The 21,202-nt window shown below is 42.8% G+C and overlaps 1 long non-coding RNA gene across 1 annotated transcript in view; it reads left to right on the top strand.

The window, feature by feature from the left end:
- Positions 1–7,231: 7,231 nt before the first annotated feature.
- LOC137166073 (uncharacterized) overlaps positions 7,232–21,202 on the top strand; it is a 34,948-nt gene continuing 20,977 nt past the window's right edge. Inside the window, exons 1-2 of the long non-coding RNA XR_010923548.1 lie at positions 7,232–7,305; positions 18,116–18,282. This is a non-coding gene — a long non-coding RNA (uncharacterized lncRNA). The remainder of the gene's footprint in view (positions 7,306–18,115; positions 18,283–21,202) is intronic.

The raw sequence follows: 21,202 nt of genomic DNA, 5'->3' as shown, positions 1-21,202 counted from the left end.
GCAGCCCGGACTTGTCCCTGGCTAGTGCAGAACACGGAACCTGGCATGGAGGTAAATGGCCAACTCCATCCTCGCTGCCCCGTCTGCCTGGCTGCGTTTTGCAGCTCCACGGAAGGGACTGGCAGCTCCCTGCCCCGGCTTCCACTGCAGGAGCGGGTGCCACGAGCACCGGCCGGGCCTGGAGGTTTTAAGCAACAAATTCCACTTAAAAAAAAAAATCCGATTTCTACAGCTCCGGTCAAAAACCCGACGCGTTTCTTTTTTGGCCATTCATCATCCCTCTTCCAGCCGCGCGGATCTCAGGGTAATTAAGGGCATTTATCGCGGTGGTAAAACAGTTTAGCAGCCCTTGTTATATTGGGAAGGTCACTTTGATGGATTTCCATGGAGGAAAGGATGGGGAGAGACGGAGGGGGTCAGATTCGGGGTGGAACAGGTGCAAGAGAACCCCCCCCCCCCCATCGCTTCCTTCGCACTCTTGATCGGTTTGCATTGATCCGAAGTGTGTCCAGGGAGCAATGGAAGGTCATTGAAGAGAGTCTTTCCAGCACCTTTCCGCTGTGGATGGAAACACATGGCTCCAGCTGCAGAGCACATCCAGGTGGAGTTAAGTCCCGTTTGTATAATACCAATACACAGAGCAGGGAGGAAGTCTGGGTAGCCCTTCCATGGGCCCCTTCCCCTCCACACAATAAACACCCGCAGAAAAAAAAGATCTGCAACCCCAGATTTAAATTTGAACCTTAAATCCATGTATCTCTAAAGGGTTTCCTAGAAAAGGAGGCTAAGGTGACTCCCAGGAATTTTGAAAACCAACTGAGTTTTGTCCTGCCCTTTAAAATACCCGTGCCATTAGGACATTTTCAGACCAAGATCGGTATATTTCTATGAACACAGATCCAATCTACCTACCCACCCATCGATGGCTAATATTAATGCAAATACAATAAACGTAGGCAGACAGATATCACAGCCACAGTCAAAATGGGGTCAAATTTCCAGTTTTGTTTGTTGTGCCCCTTCTTTAAAGCCGTGCAGAAATGTGCTCTAACCCCATTTCCTAATCGCACCGGGTAGTGAAACACCCACGAGACTTCATATGAAAGGAGAGTAAAGGGGGGAGAATAGGTGAGATAAGGGGAACAGGGTTAGGGGAAAGAAGTGGGGGAGGGGTTGCATGTTTATTAGAAGCAGCCTCTAATGACGTCTATTTCTTGGCACATTGCGAGATGATCCATCGATATATCCTCTAACCACTAACATTTTTCTCTTCGATTTCAAACATGGTTTCCAAAAATCTTCCCATTCAGGGTCCTGGGCTGAGCCAGAGCACCTCCAGATTTACGAATGTTTCAGCTGCCACCTTTCTAACATGAGCATATTTGTGTTGGTAGCTCAAAGCGAGAATCGGTCCGACCTGCTGTGGCACTATGGAGCCGGGTTGGGGGCATGGTAGTTTTAATTATTATTGTATTTCTTGTTATGGCCGAATCGGTCTCCAGACACAACAGTGCGCTTGTTTCAGGATAAACAATAATTAGTTTAAAGCCTGTTTGTATTTTCACCTCTCCCCGAGATTATGAGACATGTCAGGAGTGAGCTGTACAGCTGGAGGAAAGTGGTGGTGGAGGATGTTTAATGTTAACCCAGCTAAAGTCAAATAATTAATTAACTCTATCCAAGAAGGAAAATGATTATAAAAAAAAAAGAGGGAGAGCGATAGAGAGATATTAAAGCAGATCTTGCCCTCTATCAATACAATGTCAGGTCCTCACAGAAGAAGATTTAAAAGCCCAGGGGATTCCAGGTTAGGGTAGTAATGAGCTTAATTGAGGTTAATGCTTCCTGCACAGCTCCTTGATTATTAAATTAATATTATCACACACATGAATCATAATTAGAAGTTTAAATAATGCTCCAGGGGAATCCTCGGAGGATCTATTAAAACTGTGCTCTTCTTTCTCACCGATTTCCTTAGAGTTTAAAACCAGCCAGAGGGGGGGAGAGAGACCGGCTGCACCCGGGCCCTGTGGAATTGAGGTATGTTTATTATGTTGCAAATTAAGAACGCTGCCTGGGAGAAAAATCACTCCCCACACTAGGCTTTTTTTGCTCCAGAACCAACGAGAGGTTCAAAGGCAGTTTACCTTGCTCTCTTTCAAGATTTAGTTCAGCAAATTCCTGTTTAAGTACAATCCCCCTCCGTTAATCTAGGCTCTTATCTCCCTATACCCTGGAGTATATATAAAACACTAATAAAGTGGCTTGTTGTCACTTATCCCTGGAAAGATCTCATCTGCAGCTCTTATTCATACACCTAGTGAAAGCTGATCCATTTTGCTCAGAGTAGGTTATAAACTCACCACCCTTTCCCTCACCCCCAGCTAAGAAATACTAGTGATTCTTTTGGGAGTCGTCTTTCGAAGGGGAATGGAGGGATGGTAAAGTACAGAAATACTTTAGTGTCGTTCGTTATACCCCATGTCCTCCTCTAGGCACTTTTGTTGTGATCCTTTTACAAACAGACCGAAGTAGGTGGGTTCCTCTAACTGCAGCCCCAGCCAAACACTTTTGTGCTGCATGAAATAAACTTAATTCTCCAGAGATTTACATTTAGCATTCGCAATGGGCATAGGTGTAATATGTCTGTGATATTTTTTCCCCCTGTAAAAGCCGGGAGGAAGAGAGGGTGTCCCAGCTATCCAGTGGCTGTTTCCATTGCTAGTATTGCTACTTTTCCAACAGACACCCCATGTCAGTGTCAAGATCAGGGTAAAATCAGCCTCTCTGTGTGTCCCTGTCTGTCCTCATCTCTTCCTCTCTACCCTGGGAGACCTTTCTACATGCCCTAATTTCCTAAATTTGGACAATAATCAGGAGAAAGAGAGAGTGATGGGGCAGAGAGGAGCCAACGTCCATCCCGTGGGGAGGGGTAACAGGAAATTGAGACGGTTGGTTTGCTTATTTATTTATCTGCACATGGTTTGAAATTGACATCTGTCCCGCTGTAGGGGGTCTGGGGGCAGAACCTTTACTTTGGGGTTAGAACCGGGAGAAGATTCTCTGGCCTAGGTGGGAAACTGGGGAAAAAAATTAAAAAGCTAAGAACAGGAAGGGTGTGTGTGTGGGAAAATCAACCTTAAAACAGCCCCACTGTCCCCCCTTGGATTCAGAGAGACTGTGTACAAAGAGGGAATGGAAATAAATAAAAGAGAAATCCGATGGTTTGCACGTAAGCATCTCTCTCTCTTTATTTTCCTCTCCGTTGCTGAAACATATTGAAGGGGGAGAAAAAGGAAACATTAAGATCAACTGTGAGCTCTGCCGACGGTTTAACGATTTCAAATGAGCTCTGACTCTGGTGAAAATCTGACAATTACCCATCAGGATGGCAGATGATGGTTAAAATTACCAGAAATCAATATTCTCACCGGGTGTCCCAGCCTGATAAGAGAGACCAAGACAATGTTGACTATTAAAGTCGACAGCTTGAGATATTACACTATTAGTTATGCTATTTTTAATAATCTATAATATTTGGGCTATAATTAATTAATTATACGGGTCAGATAATATCTGGGGCTGGAATGAGGTCTGAAGGGTCTATTAAGGTTGGTAATGAGAAAGGAGAAATCTAATCTAAGGACGAGGAGCCGTGAAGGAACAAATATACAACAGACTTCAGATAGAGAGGGAGGGAGAGAGCGAAGGGCTATAGCAGACCCAGTACACACACCTCTGCTGCTTTCATCTCAGGGTCTCATCGCAAGAACATCTCCACTTCTCCATTTCATGCTTGTGCCCCTTTATTTTCACAAAGGTCTGATTTTCACTGAGATGTTACAATTCACAGGTAGTTATTTTATGCAAAAATGATTAAAGCTGTGTTAAGGGATTAAATGACATTAAAAAAAAATAAGCCTCATCAGCGTTCCTATGGAAGGGGGAATGGTAGGGATTCATTTGCTACTGATGGAGTTCAGCCCCTCTCTCTGGATGCTGCTAACCATCCCTGACAAGCAAGACTTTTAATATTATCCCTGGCCCCTTAAGAGCCTTTGAGATGCCTTTGGAATACCCCTGATTGTAGCAAATGACGTTTGTTTTCTGATACACACGTGTATACATATAGAGTTTATGTATGTTAACTATACACACGTGAATATACAACTATACATATATATATGTATTGTGTGTACCCCCACATAAAATGGCTTTATTCCACTCTTTTCAAATTAACTTCAAGTCAGACTAAATGAAGTATAAACCATCCCCTTCCTCAGTGTTATTAACCAATATTCTAGGTGTGACACACTGGACTATACCTATTTTATATTAATTATAAAAAAATTCTTTGTACAGCAATAATAATCCTTAATCCAAGGGGGTATTATTTATCATAGTTCCACCCTTATTAATTATAGGCTGAAGAAGGTGGATGTATTGAACAACATCCCTGTCATACAAGATAATGAAGGAACTGAATTTTCCAGTTCTCATATTAAACAGGAAATTATTTTCTTTTTCTTAATGGGCCTATCCCTACTTTTCTGACCTACCTTTAATAATAAGATACCCCTTGTCCATGTCTCCTGGAAACTGCAGGAGTGAATAGAATGTCCTGAGATAGCTCAGATTCTTCCTCTCAAACTGAATGTGGTGGATTCTTATGGGTAATTGTTCCTGCACTTTTAAAGCTTATTGGTGGAGTCTCACAAGGCTCAGTACTCTCCCCTGTATTATTCCAGACATCTATACAAAGTTAGTAGGAGAGCTGGTGAGGCAACATGGGTGGACAAGCCAACATTATGCAGATGACACCCAGCTCTACATCTTCTTTGCACTGACTATTAGTACATCATTTCCCAGCTTTTTCAGTGCCTAGCCAAAATCAGTTCCTGAACAATGAGTAGCTGGATAAAGCTGAACTCAGGCAAATTTGAGGTGGTGATGATGATGATGGGAAGAAGGCAGTGCTCAAAGAACTTGACTCCTCTAAAACATCCCCCAGAACTGAAGGGGTCTGCCCTCAGATAGTTCCGCTGGTCCACAGCCTTGGGATCCTTTTGGCCTACTCAATGCTATTGGCAAATAGCCATTAAGGTGAAAAACCAACCAACCAAAAAAAAAGCCCATTTCCATCTGCCAAAAGATTGCACTTTATCTTGTCAGAAACAGATTTGGCCACAATGATCTACATACTCATAACCTTGATCATCACAACCCACATCTAGAAATGAAGCTGCACACATTTAAAAAGCTCCAATTAGTTCAAAATGCAAGAGCCCATCTGACTACTACGTAGGTCACCAGGAGCACATCACTGCATTGACTCCCTATTAAACACAGAGTCCACTTCAGTGTCGCTCTCCTGATATTCAAGGCTCTCTATGCAGCTGGTTGTAGCCACCTGAGAATTTGCTTCTCCTGGCTCACGCTTGATCTCTCACAACAGCTACATTCCACTGTAGCAATGAAACTGTTACCAGTAGAAGGAAGCTCATGAGGTACTATTTGAGTTCCGGGATGCGGACAGAAGCTCATGAAGGTGATAGGCAGAACTTTTACGCTACAGCACTGGGTTTTAGCTTATGGAAGTCCTTAGAGTACAAGATAGAAATAACCATGGATCTTATCAGTTTCAGAACTAAATGCAAAACTCATTTCTTCAGCTTAGCTTTCCTTCATTAATTTGTTCATACAGAACACCTCCCATTCCCAAGCAAACCAGCGTCTCAGAACTAATCAAGATGGGAAGGAAGAGAGAGAAAGCTGGCAAGGAAGAGAGAGAAAGAAATTGCTATTCTTATTTATCTTTTTCAATACTTGGGAGGTGCACAGATGTCTATGGTGACTGCAACTTTATAATCAGAGGCTTTTCCACTGAGCAACCATCTACATTCATAAATATAAGGATTCTTCTCAAATATGATAGTGTCCAGAAAGATTTAATTAATTCAGGGTAAATTCATTCCTGTGTAGAAGACCAGCACAAAGATTTTGCACAACTCCAAAATAGGGCTTAGGTGAGACTAAAGTGATGCATAAATCAAGAATAATCTCTGCACCAGGTTGAGTTGCACCCATGGCAAATAATTAGTAAATAAGACACTTTTTATTTTATTCCAGGCAATTATACCTCATCCATCACCACAGTATCTGAGCACTTATGATGTAGAATATTCTGAAATACTAATTTTTTATACTGTGGTAATGAACAGGAAATTTTAGCTTATGACTTGATGAATTTTGGATATCATGAAAAACACACCAGAAGACACAAATCTTTAATACAAACTGAAAAGAAAGAAAGCCGCATGAGCAAGACAGATTCTTTATATGCTATATATATATTTTTTGCCTGCTAAGATCTCTGCTGTTGTCTACTATGGCAGCATCAGTGATGTTAAAATTACTCTTCAAAGACGTGGTCCTGTGGTTTTATTAAATTCTGAGGCCAAATTTGACCTTGGTTACACTTATGCAGCCCCGTGGGGAAAAATCCCTTGGGCTTTACTCCACTGGGCAACATGAATGTTAGGCGCATTAGTGACTGGTGAGACAAGTATGTACTCTTTACTTGTAATAGAAAAGGTGGCTCTGCAAATGCATATTTGGCTGTGGGAAGTGATAGGGAATGATGCTCCAGCAGGGCCAGAGGTACAATTCCTCTGCATCTGGTGCATTTCACACCAGTCCTGAATCCCATTATCTGATGTGGCATGTAAGAGGGTAGCACATATATGCAGGCTCTATATGTATGGATACCACGTGTTTAGTGTTTCTGCTTTTCTCTGTTAAATTTCAGAACTAGCCTTTGCTGTCGAATGACTAGAAAAGTAAGTGGCCATGCATTGCAGCTAAAGCCAATGGTGAAATTGAAAGAGGCTGCCAAGGTTGTGGCTATAATGTACTCAAGTATCTAGCTGCCTATTGTTATTATTTATGTATGTGTTTGTATTGCAGTAGTGCCTAGGAGCCTGAGCCATGGACCAGGATCCCATTGTGCTAGGTACTGTACAAACACAAAACGAGCAGCATAACCAGCATTCTGTATGCTCCAGAAACTTCTGTTGAATTTGTCACAGGGTGACTGGCCCCTTAAAGGGGAGATGGGCCTACCACCACCTGTGACTAGTCATCTGACTCTCTCAGCTGAGGCTGTGGGTCTGGATGATTGCTTATCAGTACCTGCTCTTTATAAAGGCCAGTAGGCACTCAGCTGAGCTGCAGGAGGAAAGTAATTGAGCTATTAAAGGACTGTCTGAAGCAGCTGGCTTGGGGTATGAGAACTGCAGCGAGCAGGTAGGTTCCTAGAGGAGTTTCTGGATCAGGGAAAGGAGCTAGAAGAGTGCTGAGAGAGGAGAGGGAAAGTTCTGGGAACTGTAGCCTAGGCTGAGCAGTGAAGCCACTTTTTGCCTGTTTACATTTAACTAGTTCATGCCCAGGGGGAGAGTCTGAAGCAGGCTCTGCCATGACTTTTGTCCTCTCTGGGTTAGTGAGACAGACCACCTCCTTATGGAAGTTGTCATGAGTTCCTGGTGTTCAGGGAACATAAGATTGATTTTTATATACAGGCACAACCTGATTTCTAGGCCCCTATTAGAAGCAATTTTAGAAAGCTACTTGCTCTTCTGTGGGGTGAAGCTGTTCAGCAGGCACAAAATGGCTGCCATGCATGTATCTATGGGAATAACTTTCTGTAGGGGCTGCTGTGACCTTGTTCCACAGATAATATGTAGTGGTTGTGTTAGGGCTAGGGAGAGGGGTGGGTTAGTCCTGTGAACTCAGTACAGCATGAGGAGTGATAGCTGTTCTATGGTAGTTTGCTGGATCACTGGTGGTCGAACTCCTCTCTCCTGAATTCAGTTGTATACACTCCCTGACTTCAGACTCTGTCTCAGAAATGCTGTGCAATGTCCTGCTCCTGGAAGCACACAAGAAAACTGCCTAGGTATCCAGGGTGGGATTTGGCTCTATTCTGTTACTGGTCACTCTGAGGGAGAGCAGTTTAGTTGAAGTCAGGCCCACTGACCGCAATTCTGGGACCCGGGCAGAACAGTCAGTGGTCCCCCTAGAAAGGGATGGGTGAGTTCTGAGTGGGCTTCTGTCAGAAGTTTTTACTTATTTGTTACATGCTGTGCATGTTCCCGGGTGGCTGAGGAGGTGATATCTGCTACTCAGCTTCCTGGGTCCCTTGGACTCCCCAGGGAGATTACTAATGAACCCTCAGCCACCCAGCAATCTGCATGGTGCATAATAAACTCGGCTCAGGGGAGGGGCAGAGAGTGTGGGCTTTGGGGGGAAGGGGTGTGTGGGAAGGAGAGGAGGATATGTATCTATCCTCCCATCTGCCAGGGTCCTTTTAAATCACCAGGCCCTTGGGTAATTGCCCCCCACCTCCGCCACCCGTGGGTGGGCCTGGTTGACGTACATACACCTCTCCTGAGGCAACTTAAAAGTTGGCCGTTTCTGGGCCCAGCTCTCAGCAAGTGGAGTAGCTGTTCCTCCAGGTACAGAAGTGGGTTGTGCCCTCTCTATCAGCCTTGGAGCATTGCAAAGCATTCCAGGTTGCCCACAAGATGAAATAGATGAGGAAAAGTGTTTTGTCTTTTCGTTTAAAAAACAAAGAAACCAACAATGACAGAACCACCAGGCTTCTATGTTCAATATCCGCTTCAAGGGGAGAGTAGAAGTTGAAGGAGGGCTAAGAAAACGATTTCAAGCCCAGACCTGGAGTCAAGCACATTCATCAGCGTGTAGGCCTCAGGGAAGCCTGCCCACTCTAGTGGTAACCGGAGAAAAAGCAGCCAGGAAGCTGCACTCACAGCTGGACAGACTGAACAGAAGAAATTCAAGCCCAGAGGTAGTAATTTGCACTCTTGATGTGGCAGAGGGCACAGCACATTGAGTCACCACAGAAGTCAGCGTACTAGTCCTGAGGCTAATATCGGAGATGGAAGGGCACATGCTGCAACCGTATCTCGTAAGAAGTCTTTATGTACCATGATCAGGGTGAAAGGGATTGATTGATTGCACAGCCAAGGTGAAGGGGGTGACAAGTTATTTAACCAAAACAATAGCCATACAACTGGAGATATCAGGACTATGCTCAGGTTCCTGCACATCATTTTAAAAGATATGCAGACAAAAATGAACTATGAAAACATACCAAACCAGAGGCCCCTGCAACAAGGTGCTGGGTTGACTCAAATGTATCTGTGGCTTGCACATAGGTATGCTATTGAGCCATAGTTCCTAACCTGACTCCAGTAAAGCATATGACGTACTAGCTTCACTGGTGTCACTTATTGGTATGCACAATGGGTGGGATAGTCCTTCCAGCGTGATACCCGGCACTGATGTCTTTCCCCAAAGACTGGGTATTGGCTAATGGCAGTGCATGTCACGTCTGCTATGTTACCACTTGACTAAGGCAGGCCCCAGCTCCTACTGGTTACTCGTCACATACATATGGAATCTGCGGGGTATGACTGGCCACTAACAGTAGGGAAGGCCCCTATTGTCACTACAGATCCAATTTGCCAGTGGGTTTCCTGTCGCAACCTGTGTAGTTAGCACCTCAGAACATTAGGATTTTCCACTGGATCTAGTTTGCTCAAACCTGGTTTGACTGAATGGTGGCCTACCTTCTAGGCACCATCTCGGAGCGGTTATTGGGGTGTTATGTGCTTAGGGAACAGCTCCCTCCCAAAACACCACCACCTTGGGAGGTATAGCTGGTATGCTGCCTTATGACTTGTTAATGATTGTGCTGCTTCATCCTGCTTTGATGTTCACCAAGCATGGGACCACCCTTCCTCCTAGCTTGCACACTCAAATGTATTGATGCATTTCAGGACTTCCAGTCCAATCCATTAGGTGCAGAGCTCACTATCTGTGAGATTACCTCCCGTGGTTGTTACTGTCATGGCTTTGACTGTCGAAGAAGCGGTTAATGTATAGTGCAAAAGGGTTTAGTATTTCCATTTGTTGGATAAAGGGAAGGTTAACAAAGTTGACATAACTCATTACTAGTGATGGGTGAGTTAAAGCACCTCTCAGTCTTGCATTGTGACTCCAAATGCTATCAGAGCTGAGGGGGTGATGGGTGTGGCTTTGAGTTTTTCAGTTCAATAGCAAACCAGGGTGCCAAAACACTAGTCCTATTAGCTTAATTGTTTTGCTAGAATAAATGTGGTGAATTAAATGTCACATTCCTAATTTTGCCCTTATTGACAGACTGCTCTGGGCTGGCCCCGTTAACAAGGTGCTGAGCTACAGCAAATGTTTTCCAGCTATTTACATAATCATGTCAGTTTCATGAATGTGATCTCCAACTTCCACCACCCCTAAAACTTCAAGAGGAGGGGGTGTTGCCCTGCTCTTCTCTTGCTCTGGCCCAATGACTGTTCCACTGTGGATAATTACTTAAATAGTCATTGGATGAGAGAGAAGGACTCTGTAGTCCAGTGGTTAGTAACCCACTTGGGAGGTGGGAGACCAAGGGTATAGTCTCCCTTGCCCAGTTATTCATTCTTTATCCACAGTGGAACAGCTTCAAGAGGAGAGACTGAGGAAGCCCCACACAAGAATATCCCATAACTCAGGGGAAAGAGCACTCTGAGAGGAGAGAGACCCCTGTTTCATAGATTTCAAGGCCAGAAGGGACCACTATGATCACACAGACCATAGAACTTCTCCCGCCCCTCCCACCCCGCCAATAATTCCTACAGCAGATCTTTTAGAAAAAGCATCTAATCTTGATTTAAAAATGGTCAGTGACAGAGAATCCACCATGACCTTTGATAAATTGTTCTAGTGGTTAATTACTCTCTCACTGTTTAAAAATGTACACCTCATTTCCGGTCTGGATTTGTCTAGCTTCAACTTTCAGCCATTGGATTTTGTTATACCTTTCTCTGCTAGACTGAAGAGTTGGTCATTAAATGTTTGTTCCCCATGTAGGTACTTAGAGACTGTAATCAAGTCATCCCTTAACATTCTCTGTTAAGCTAAATAGATTGAACTCTCAGAGTTTACTATAAAGGCTGTCTTTGCTTTTTTTTTTTTTTTTTTTTTTTTTTTTTAAATTCTCGTGGCTCTTCTCTGAGCCCTCTCCAATTTATTAACATCCTTCTTGAACTGTCAACAGTAGAACTGGATACAGTATTCCAGCAGTAGTCACGCTAATCACCAAAAACATAGGTAAAATAACCTCCCTACTTCTACTCAAGGGTCCCCTGTTTATGCATCCAAATATCTCATTAGCCCTTCGGGCCTCAGTGTCATATGCCAGGGTCACTGGGAGCTCATGGTCATCTGATTATCCACCACGACTATCCTGGAAGTGTGACCTGAATTCTTTGTTCCTAGATGTACACACTTAAATTTACCCATATTAAAACACATTGTTTGCATGTGCTCTGAATCAGTGACCTGTCCTCCCCATTATTTACCACTTCCCCCCATTTTTGGGTTATTCACAAACTTTCTCAGGGATGACTGTTTTCTTCCAGGCCATGGATAAAAACGTTAAATAGCTAAAGGCCAAGGACTGGTCCCTACAGGACCCCCATTAGAAACGCACTTGTTCAACAATGATTCCCCATTTACAATTACATTTTAAGACCTATCAGTTAGTCAGCTTTTAATCCATTTAATGTGTGCCATATTAATTTTATATCATTCTAGTTTTATCAAAATGTTGTGTTGGTACCAAGTCAAATGCCTTACAAAAGTCGAAGTATATTACATCAACATTATTACCTTTATCAACCACACTTGTGATCTCATCAAAAATAATAATTTAGTTTGACAGGGTCTATAAACCACGTTGATTGGCATTAATTATATTACTCTCCTTTAATTCTTCATTAATCGAGTCCCATATTAGCTTGCCCATCTTGCCCAAGATTGATGTCAGACTGATGGGCCTATAATTACCCAGGTCATCCTGTTTACCCTCTTTAAATATTGGCACAACATTCACTTTCTTCCATTCTTCTGAAACTTCCTCAGTACTCCAAGACTTATTGAAAATCAATCTTAATGATCCAATTAGCTCCTCTGCCAGATCTCTTGAAACTCTTGGATGCAACTCTGGATCTGTTGATTTTAAAAAAATATCTAACTTTAGAGGTTGCTGTCTTTCCATGTGACTAGTATCTCAGGAAGGTGTTAGAGTGTTACATATGACTACATCACCCATTTTTCCCAAATATAAAAAGGAAATATTTATTAAATACTTAGCAGCCTTTAACTACCTGAAAGGGGTTCCATGGAGGATGGAGCTAGGCTGTCCTCAGTGGTAGCAGATGACAGAACTGGGAGCAATGGTGTCAAGTTGGGGGAGGTCTAGGCTGGATATTAGGAGCAACTTTTTCACTAAGAAGGTGGTGAAGCACTGGAATGGGTTACCTAGGGAGGTGGTGGGATCTCCATCTTTAGAGGTTTTTAAGCTGCGGCTTGACAAACCCCTGGCTGGGATGATTTAGTTGGGGTTGGTCCTGCTCTGAGCAGGGGGTTGGACTAGATGACCTCCTAAGGTCCCTTCCAATCCTAATCTTCCATGATTCTATGACTTCTGCCTTTTTGTCATTATTGTTGATAATTCTACCATTTTCATCCAGTAATGGACCAAAACTATTGTCAGGGTTTCCTTTTTTCCTAATATACTTTGAAAATGCCTTCTTATTGTCTTTAACTTTGTTGGATGGACATTTCTCCTTGTTTCCCTTTGCTTGCCATATCAATTTTCTATAATTCCTAACTTTGGATTTATATTCATTACTATCAGCTTCCCCTCTCATCCATTTTGTTACATATTACTGTTTAATTTTTGATAGCTTGTGACAATCGGGGTCCAGACACTCCAAGGGGAGAACAGGGGGGTCTGAAGCCCCCAAAATAAGCAGTTGAATCACTTGGTTGTAGACAATGTTGCTGGCATAAGAATGTCAAGTAATGCGTTTTATGAAAGCTTGTAATGTCCTGAACTTGGTCATTAGGACCATGTTGTATAGGTTATGGTGTTTGTGCGTGTGTGTGTGTGTGTGTGCGTGCATGTGTAAAATTGTAACTGTAACTCTAGTGAAACTACAGCATCACCTCACAGCAGTGTGGTGAGGCAACCAGGCAGGGAGCTTGCCTCTCAGGCCAGGTGTTCACGTGAAATGGGCTTCAGGCACCACGCCTGGCAGAGACATTGGTGGACCATTAAAGTTAATGGGAAAACCCTGAAACTGCAACGAACCCCTCAATCTGGGGAAACCCCTTTGTTCTGTGTAACCATGGATTACCAGAGTCTGAGAAAAAGGGGGGTGGGAAAAGCAAACGCTGTTGAAAGGGAAAGGATTTGAAGTGAAGGACGTCAAGAAACTGAGGGCTAGCATCTAAGTGGGGTGCTGCCCATGAAGCACTGGATCCCCTCTAGGTCCGAGGGCACACTGGGGAACTATTCAGAGGTGATAGGTAACTTATATTAGAAAAGGGAATTTGGCTAACGTAGAAGTGTAAAGCCTGAGATTGTGTCTTGATGTTTTTCTGTGTAACTTGTTTGCTTTTCCTTTCTTTTTCATCTTTGAATCTGATTTTTCTCTTTAAATAAACTTTTTGTTTGTTTTTACCTCAAGCTTGCCAATGTTGTGCAAACGATGTGGAGTGTGTGCTAAAGTGAATTCATGATTGAGGGCAGGTTTCATGCCTTTGGGGGTGAGAAACCAGAGGGGAACAGTTCAAGTGTCCAGTAGTTAAGAACTTGGAGACACAGATTTGGGGGCACTTGGGACCAGAAGGGATTGTTGAGGTCACTCTTCAAGAAGTACCTAGGTTGATGGAAGCCAGAGTGGAAATTTATTCTTGTAAGCTGGTTACTGGCGGCAGAGCACTGAACCATAGGGGCATATCAGAGATACAAAGCTGATAGTGACAGAACCCCTTATTGGTCTGGGTGATCCCCAAAACATTGCATATCTGCCTTTATTACCCACTCTCTGGCTTTCTTCCTTGATTGTGGCTTTTTTCAGTATCTGGGAATTGTTTAAAAGCACTTTACTAACTATCATTCATATTTTTCTGATTAAGTTCTTCCTCCAAACTGATTTGGGCCAATTTCACAAAGCTGAAAACTATTATGAGCCAATTGAAGCACCAAGTATATAGATTGCTGGTCTGCACTTTTTCGCTTGCACATTGTAAATGTGGTGATTGCTTGTACCTTGGCTACTAATAACTTTTAGTTCTTTGACCAGTTCCTCTTCATCTGCCAAGGCAAGGTCTAATATACAATTCCCCCATGTTGGCTGTTACACCTCTTGAGTTAAGAAACTTCATCTAGACTTTATAAAAATTCTAGATGATGTTTTAGTACCTACAACATGTCACTCAAACTCAAGTCCCACATGATCATGCAGTTTTTTTTTCTACACATTATAGAGAGGTGAGTAAGGAGCTGGTCATCCTGTTCCCTAGTGTGATATGGCGGTCTGTAGCAGACACCAACTAATCCTCCATCTTGTGCTTTATCTGTTAGAACATTGATCCATAAGCATTCAAGATAACTCAGAAGAAAGAGATCAGTGACTTGGAAACAGGTAACCGTTTTTGACAGGGCCACCCCCCTCTCCTTTTGCCCATTTGATCCTTCCTAAATAGGTTATTTTTTTAACCTTCTAATCACAGGACTCATCCCACCAGGTTTCAATAATACCAACTAGATTGAATTTATGCTCTTTAAACAGGAAGAACTGGAATTGTTCACTTATCTAGGCAATTCAAGAATTTCTTCTCTTAATGTCCTTTGGTGACTTGATTCATTTTGTTCTCATCATCTTGATGCTGTGCTGAATGAGTGCTCATATCTTCCCTCTTTCCACCCTCCCCTTTTGATACTAGTTTAGCACTCTCATGACTCCTCTAGCCAGCCTCTCCCTGAGGAGATTGGTCCCGATTTCTGCCGAGGTGGAAGCCAATCAGACTGTACAGCTCCCTCTCACCATAAAAGGTGGACCTATGTTTCACAAAATAAAATCCTGCACCATTTACCAAGCTAGTGGTTCACTTTCAGGATCTTCTGACTTCTGTCTTCCTTTACTCATAGGAAAGGAAGGATATTAGAAAAGATTGCTTGGATATTTTTCTTTGGCACACTTCTGAGTTTCCCTGAAGTGCTTTATCATGTGCAAGATTTCTCTCAATAAAGTGTCATTAGTGATATGAACAATCACCACTAGATCCTGGTCTGTCAACTTCCAAAGCTTATCCAATCTCAGAAGGACATCTCATATGCCTTGGCTCCAGGAAGGCAGCACACTGCCCTGCTATCTGCTTGTATTCTGCAGAATGTTCTTGTGCTTCTTCTGAATCCCCAATCAGGATCATCTGTCTTCCTTGGGTGGCTGGAGAACTTTATGTGCAAGCTTCCCCGCTCCACGAGGTCCTCTTTTCTCCTCCAGCAGAGGGGGAATTGAACCTGGGGCTCCCACATACCAGGTGAGTACTCTAACCCCTGGGCTAATAGTTATAAGGGGGGGCAGCTTCCTCCTTTGGCCCTTTTGTGTGGGTGCCTAACTCATTCCTGCAAGAAACAGCTTAGGCGGCTAAGCCCCCTGATGCCAGGAGAGGGGTTCCCATTCATTGATCACTAAGCAGAGATAGGTACCTCCTGGCAGCTGGGACTTGAGTGCATATATCTATGAGAAGGGCAGGACTGAGCACACACCCCTGTTGTCAGTATCTGCCATTGACTAGCTTACGCAGCTCCCCACCTAATGTGCTAGCTTTTGTGGATCACATTCTAAAGTGCCTCTCTCACTGCACAAGGAGCCTAGGTGCCTTGCTCAGGCTTTGTGGATCACAGTGGTGTTCCTGCGACTTTTCTTGACACCTAAAAGTTAGGCTTCATGATGCTCAGCATTGCAACATCTAAGTCCCTTTGTGGATCTGGGCCTTTTTGTCCCATTGTCTTGCTCCTTCCATAGCCATTTACACTTGGGTGAAGTGAGTGTAACATGCTACAAAACCAGAACTGTAGCGGTTTACAACCACTCTTCTACAGACCTAGCACAGATGTCTTGCACCTTGTGTGTTCATTTACAATAGGGGATCAAGTCTGTGGTCTCTGTAATGGGTCGCACCAAAGCCCAAATTCCAAACACTTATTAATTTGAGGGCCTGAAATCCAGATCCAAACTCTGTGGGATGTTGAGATTCATTTTATTTTAGCTGTGAAGTCAAGCTGCAAATTCTCATCTGGACCCTGGGTTTTGGGCCAGGCTTACTTCTACAAGAAACTAAAGTTTCATATCATTTCTCTGTTGGAAGTAGTTGTTTAACTTCAGAATTATTTAACTAGCAATTTTCAGGGCATCCATCAAGCAGATTGATTGCTGCAACAAGTCCACGAAGTGCATGCTCAGGAGTATTTCCAGGGAAATCTATTGGGTGACTTGACACACTGTCACTGCTGAGACTACTTTACAGTGGGGGGAAAGGCTTGTAAGCTAAGAAAATAGGAGAAAAGAAATGAGATTCCATGCTACAAAGCTGTGGGGTAATACCAATTCTTCATTGAAGTCACTGGGACTCTTATGTGTGAAAGGACTGCAGGAATGAGCATGGCTCTTAATGAACAATTTAATTAGTTCAAATATCACTTTTTAGATGGTGTTGCTGTGTGGATGAAAATCTTGGTCTTTTAACACAACCTATTTTTCTAGAGATGTGTAATGGGATGGCAGATGATAGCATGAAGGGATTTTACTATTAAATGCCTTTGATTACATGGCTGTGGAAAGCTAGTAACTAATTTGGGACAAGCTAGTGGGATACAGAAGTGGGGAGGCATAGTGATTGATGAAAACAATGAAGGCTACAATTTTGTTCCATCAGTTCCTGCATGTAAGAGAAATGAGTTCTTAAAGGATTATTATTTATCACCCTATGTAATAAAGCAATGGCTCAGTATTGACGCCAAGATCCCAAACTACTCTGTGATTCAGAGACATCATCTTAACTACAATTACAAAAAATAAGAGGAAAACAAAACACATCTCAAACCCAACTAATTTTGCTGCACTTTATTCCTCTTTGGAGAAAATATCCTGTATCAGACAGATCTCTGGGACAAATCTGGAACTCATGGCTGAATAAGAACAAAATTAAAACTGAGAAATAACTCCCATGAGCTTCAAGGACTGAGTCAGGCCCTCAGGACTTGACCACAAGCATGCAATTCACACTGACAGCTGCTTGCAACCCTTTCACACTCTCTTTACCTTCAATGCAATTGTGTGCATGGGTAAGGGAGAATGATTTGGCCCTGGGTTAGGAAGGGCTGCAAGATCTGGCTTTCAATCGCCTCTGCTGTGAGTGTGACTAAAGCTGGAAAAGGGCAGCAATGCTTCGCTGAGGAAAGTAATAGTGCTGCAGAAGAAAACGCAGTTCCCACATAGACCTGCTCATTTTAATGTTTCCAGACCTCAAACACCAGGCTCTACTATGAAGCAGAGAGGCAGTCTTGACTCAATGGAGTGGACTGGGAATCAGGATACCTCGGTTTTAGTCTTTGATTCTACTGCTGACATGCTGTGTGACTAGACAAAAGCACAGAGAAGTGATTTGCTTATCTTGTCAAGGTAGACTAACTTTACAGTGACTGTCTCAATGAGGCTCCACTCTGCTACGGTCTCTATTCTAGGCACTACTATAATACAAATACATTTATAAAAAAACCAAACCACCTGGTGTAGTGCGGGAGGAGTCTGCTTTTTACCAGTTGCAGCCATCGTGCAAGCTTTGATTATTTTCTTGCTGAATCAATACATAAGCTCTTTAGGGAGGAAGGTCTTCAGTACAGGTATCATTTGGTCATGTACTTTTGTCACTGCATTCTTAGAACTCACAACAGGAGTGAAAAGTATTATATTTGACCACAAAGGCCCAGATCAATTGAAATAAATGGAAATTAGGAGGCTAAATACATTGGCTCAGATTCTCAAAAGTGCTTTACAAACACTAATACTGTTACTGGGTGATCTACAGTTACCATTTGTAGACAGAGACTTAATCATCACAACAGCCCTTTGACACAAATATTACCACCTCTATTTTACAGATGTTAAAACTAATGCACAGACTGGTAAAGTGTCTTACCTGATGTTCCCCGGGAAGTTTCCCCAGGCATGGAAACCAAACTTGTGAGTCTGAGGCCTTATCTGCTATTGATGTTTGATCGGGAAACAGTGGAAAATATCACAAGGCATGGATGAAAGCTCTAATCAGGTTGGTCAAGATGTTACCCAATCACAAAACGGTGTTAAAATCATGTATATAAACTTAGAACCTCTCCAGCCAATCCAGGTAAACTACAATTTTTGTAAAATAACGATGAATTCTGTAGCCCCTTGTCCTCAAAACACTAAGCAAAGATTCGGATAAAAACCACTCGTCCATACCCTATTCCCCACTATAATTCAGTGTATTCTCCTTTGTGTCACTGCACTGTTTTTTAAAAATCCAATTGCAAGTTCCTCCAGGCAAGGACCTGGTCTCTTTTTCCAATGTCTGCAAAGCCCCATGAACATCTGAGTACTATAGAAATACTAAATAATGACTACAATTATCTCTCAATTAATGGTCCCGTCCACTTTTTTGGGCATCCGATTTAGAACTAGTCTGCATGGGAGGTGAGGGAGCCCCAGTCCTTTAAAATTAATACCACTGAAGGTGTAAATAGTGAAACTGCTCTCGGCAGGTTTCACCTTCATTTTGCCCCTTTGAGTCATAATACATATGTACAGTCTTTAATACATGACTGCATGCTGCAAACTTTCCATACAAACTCTAAGATGTGTACATGCTTTACTGCGTAACCATTATACATCCAAAGGGCCTGATTTAAAGCCCATTGCAGCTGATTGGAGCCTTGACTTCAAAAGGCTTTGGCTAAGGACCAAAAGATGGTTCCAGTTGCATCTTCATTTCACTTGTTAAAGGAATCAATTGCTTTAAAGCTGATGCCACATGTATCTTTAGTAGACTGACCCGGTTATCTGTATGGGTTCACTGCAAACACTCATGTGTTGCCAAACACAATCCAATTGATGGATGTTTGGTCGTTTTCTTTGCATGATCATCTGCCCAGCAGTCAATACTGAGGTTTCTTAAACGATTGACCAGCTAGCTATTGGATGAGGTGGGGTCACATGACCTCGTGACCCAAAAAGCTGCAAGAAAAGTGGTGAAGATATGAAATCAATAACTTCATTGACACAAATATTTGAGGCGACAGGTTCTGCAGAAGGATTAACTGGATAAGGCTGCTGGGAGTGGACCAAATCCTGCATGACTGTCTCATGGGGTTAATGGGAACACATGCATGAGTGACAGGAACAAGATTTGGCCCAGTATCTGAATGTGTTGGGCTTAACCAGTGTGTTCCTGCCAACTGAGGAATACCTGGCATGGGGCTAGAAGGCCAGGACAAATCTGCTAGCTGACCCTATGGGCTTCCCTATAAAGCATCCCTACAAGAAAGGGGGAATAATGTGGGTGGGCTGTGAATTTTAAAGAGAAGAATTATGGTGGAGATGGGTGGAGGACCTCATTTGGAACTCTTTAAATCTGCAGAGGTAGGAGCTGTTTGCTTGGCTTTTTTTCCATGGTGCTGTGGTATCCTCTCCCAGTTTATGCTTGAGCTGTGCTTCTGCTGGCTGTCCCTGTGGCTTTTCATTAGCAGCTGCACAGGTGGATCCACAAAGAGTTAACAGAGGCCTAAGGTATCTTATCTGGTACTGGTTGATCTTCAATTCCTGAGCCTGAATGTATTGAGCAGCTGCAGCATCCATTGACTTCGAGAGTTGTGGGTGCTGAGTAATGCATAGGGTCAGCCTTTGCATCCCTGTCTCTGTGCTGGATTTTAATCTTTCATTTGGCAGTGTCTGCCTCTTTGCGCAAAGCTGGAGGACCAATAGTAAAACCGTATACTGTGCATAAGTACATGTTATATTTATGAATTATTCTGTTAGCCTTTCAGGTTTAATGGCAGGTTTAAATAATTAGCACAGGCTCATAATCATTACAACATACTGAGTGACTTAGGATTTGCCAAAAGTGGGTTTTGCTTCTCATCATTAGTTGCCTTTCCTTCCCCCCTTCTTCCCCTCCCCCGCCCCGAAGCATTGAGGGTGAAAACCCACCCATTTAACTGGATCCAAATGTTTTTCAAAGAGAACACTGTGACCAGTACTGTTTAATATATAAAATCCCGCTATTTTTGCCTGCTGAATCAGTTTAATAACAATGGTTTAATATCAGTTATTTTACTTTCTCATACATAACGCTTCATTTGACTGTGAAGCAAAAGGGGAAAAAAGTGTGTGTGGGGAGAGGGGGCGAGGGGAAGCTCAAACAGCCATTTATTACTGTTGCTAGAAATAAAATAAGGGAGACTTGGCTACTCTTTTATTGTAGCCATGAATTCACTTATTTCATGTTAGTAGAAAAAACAGGCCACTCCAAACCGTGTACAGTGGCAATGACTTCCTATTTTTCATTTGAAATAACTTTCTGAAAAGGAAGGAATAACTGAATCTCAGCTGGCAGGGTGGCATGCTAGGTATGCAAAGCAAAACTAGCGTCTTATAGCTGGCTTTGGCTCAGAATTTGGCACAACTATTTTGCTATAGTGTGGGTCAATTCACCTTTCAATTCCCTTTTGATTTAATTGAAACTAGCACCAAAAAAAGGGCTCTAGCACATTGTGTAAAACTTAATAGCAAATGAAATGACTCCCAAATCACTTTTCACTATCGAATTTGTGTTCTGTCAACTGAGATGAACTAACTACACAGTAACTTTTGTTTGCATATTTTTTAATGTCAGACATTTCTTTCTAAACTGCAGTGTTGAGATGGATCATAAAGCATTCCTAATAGATACGTGTATCTCTTAACCAGCTTAATTAAGGAGGGAGGCAACTTTAAAATAGCTTTGTAAAATAGGCATTCTGCTAGTCATAAATATAGTACATATAAAATCCAGGCACCCACAACCATGTCTGATCTCTAGCTAGATCTTCAGTAGAGATGAAGCTGACACAGAAAGCCCAATGATGCAAGAATTAGAATAGAACAAAGAAATGGAGCTCTGGATCCAGACTTCTCCAATGTGGGGGGGTATGTATTTAGTGTTCAGATGCAAT

Source organism: Emydura macquarii, unplaced genomic scaffold, assembly GCF_026122565.2.
Source record: "Emydura macquarii macquarii isolate MOO-44397 ecotype Brisbane River unplaced genomic scaffold, CSIRO-AGI_Emac_v2 contig_2795, whole genome shotgun sequence".
Classification (NCBI taxonomy): Eukaryota; Metazoa; Chordata; order Testudines; family Chelidae; genus Emydura; species Emydura macquarii.
The sequence above is the reverse complement of the archived record's forward strand: the minus strand, read 5'-3'. Positions and strand labels throughout refer to the sequence as shown.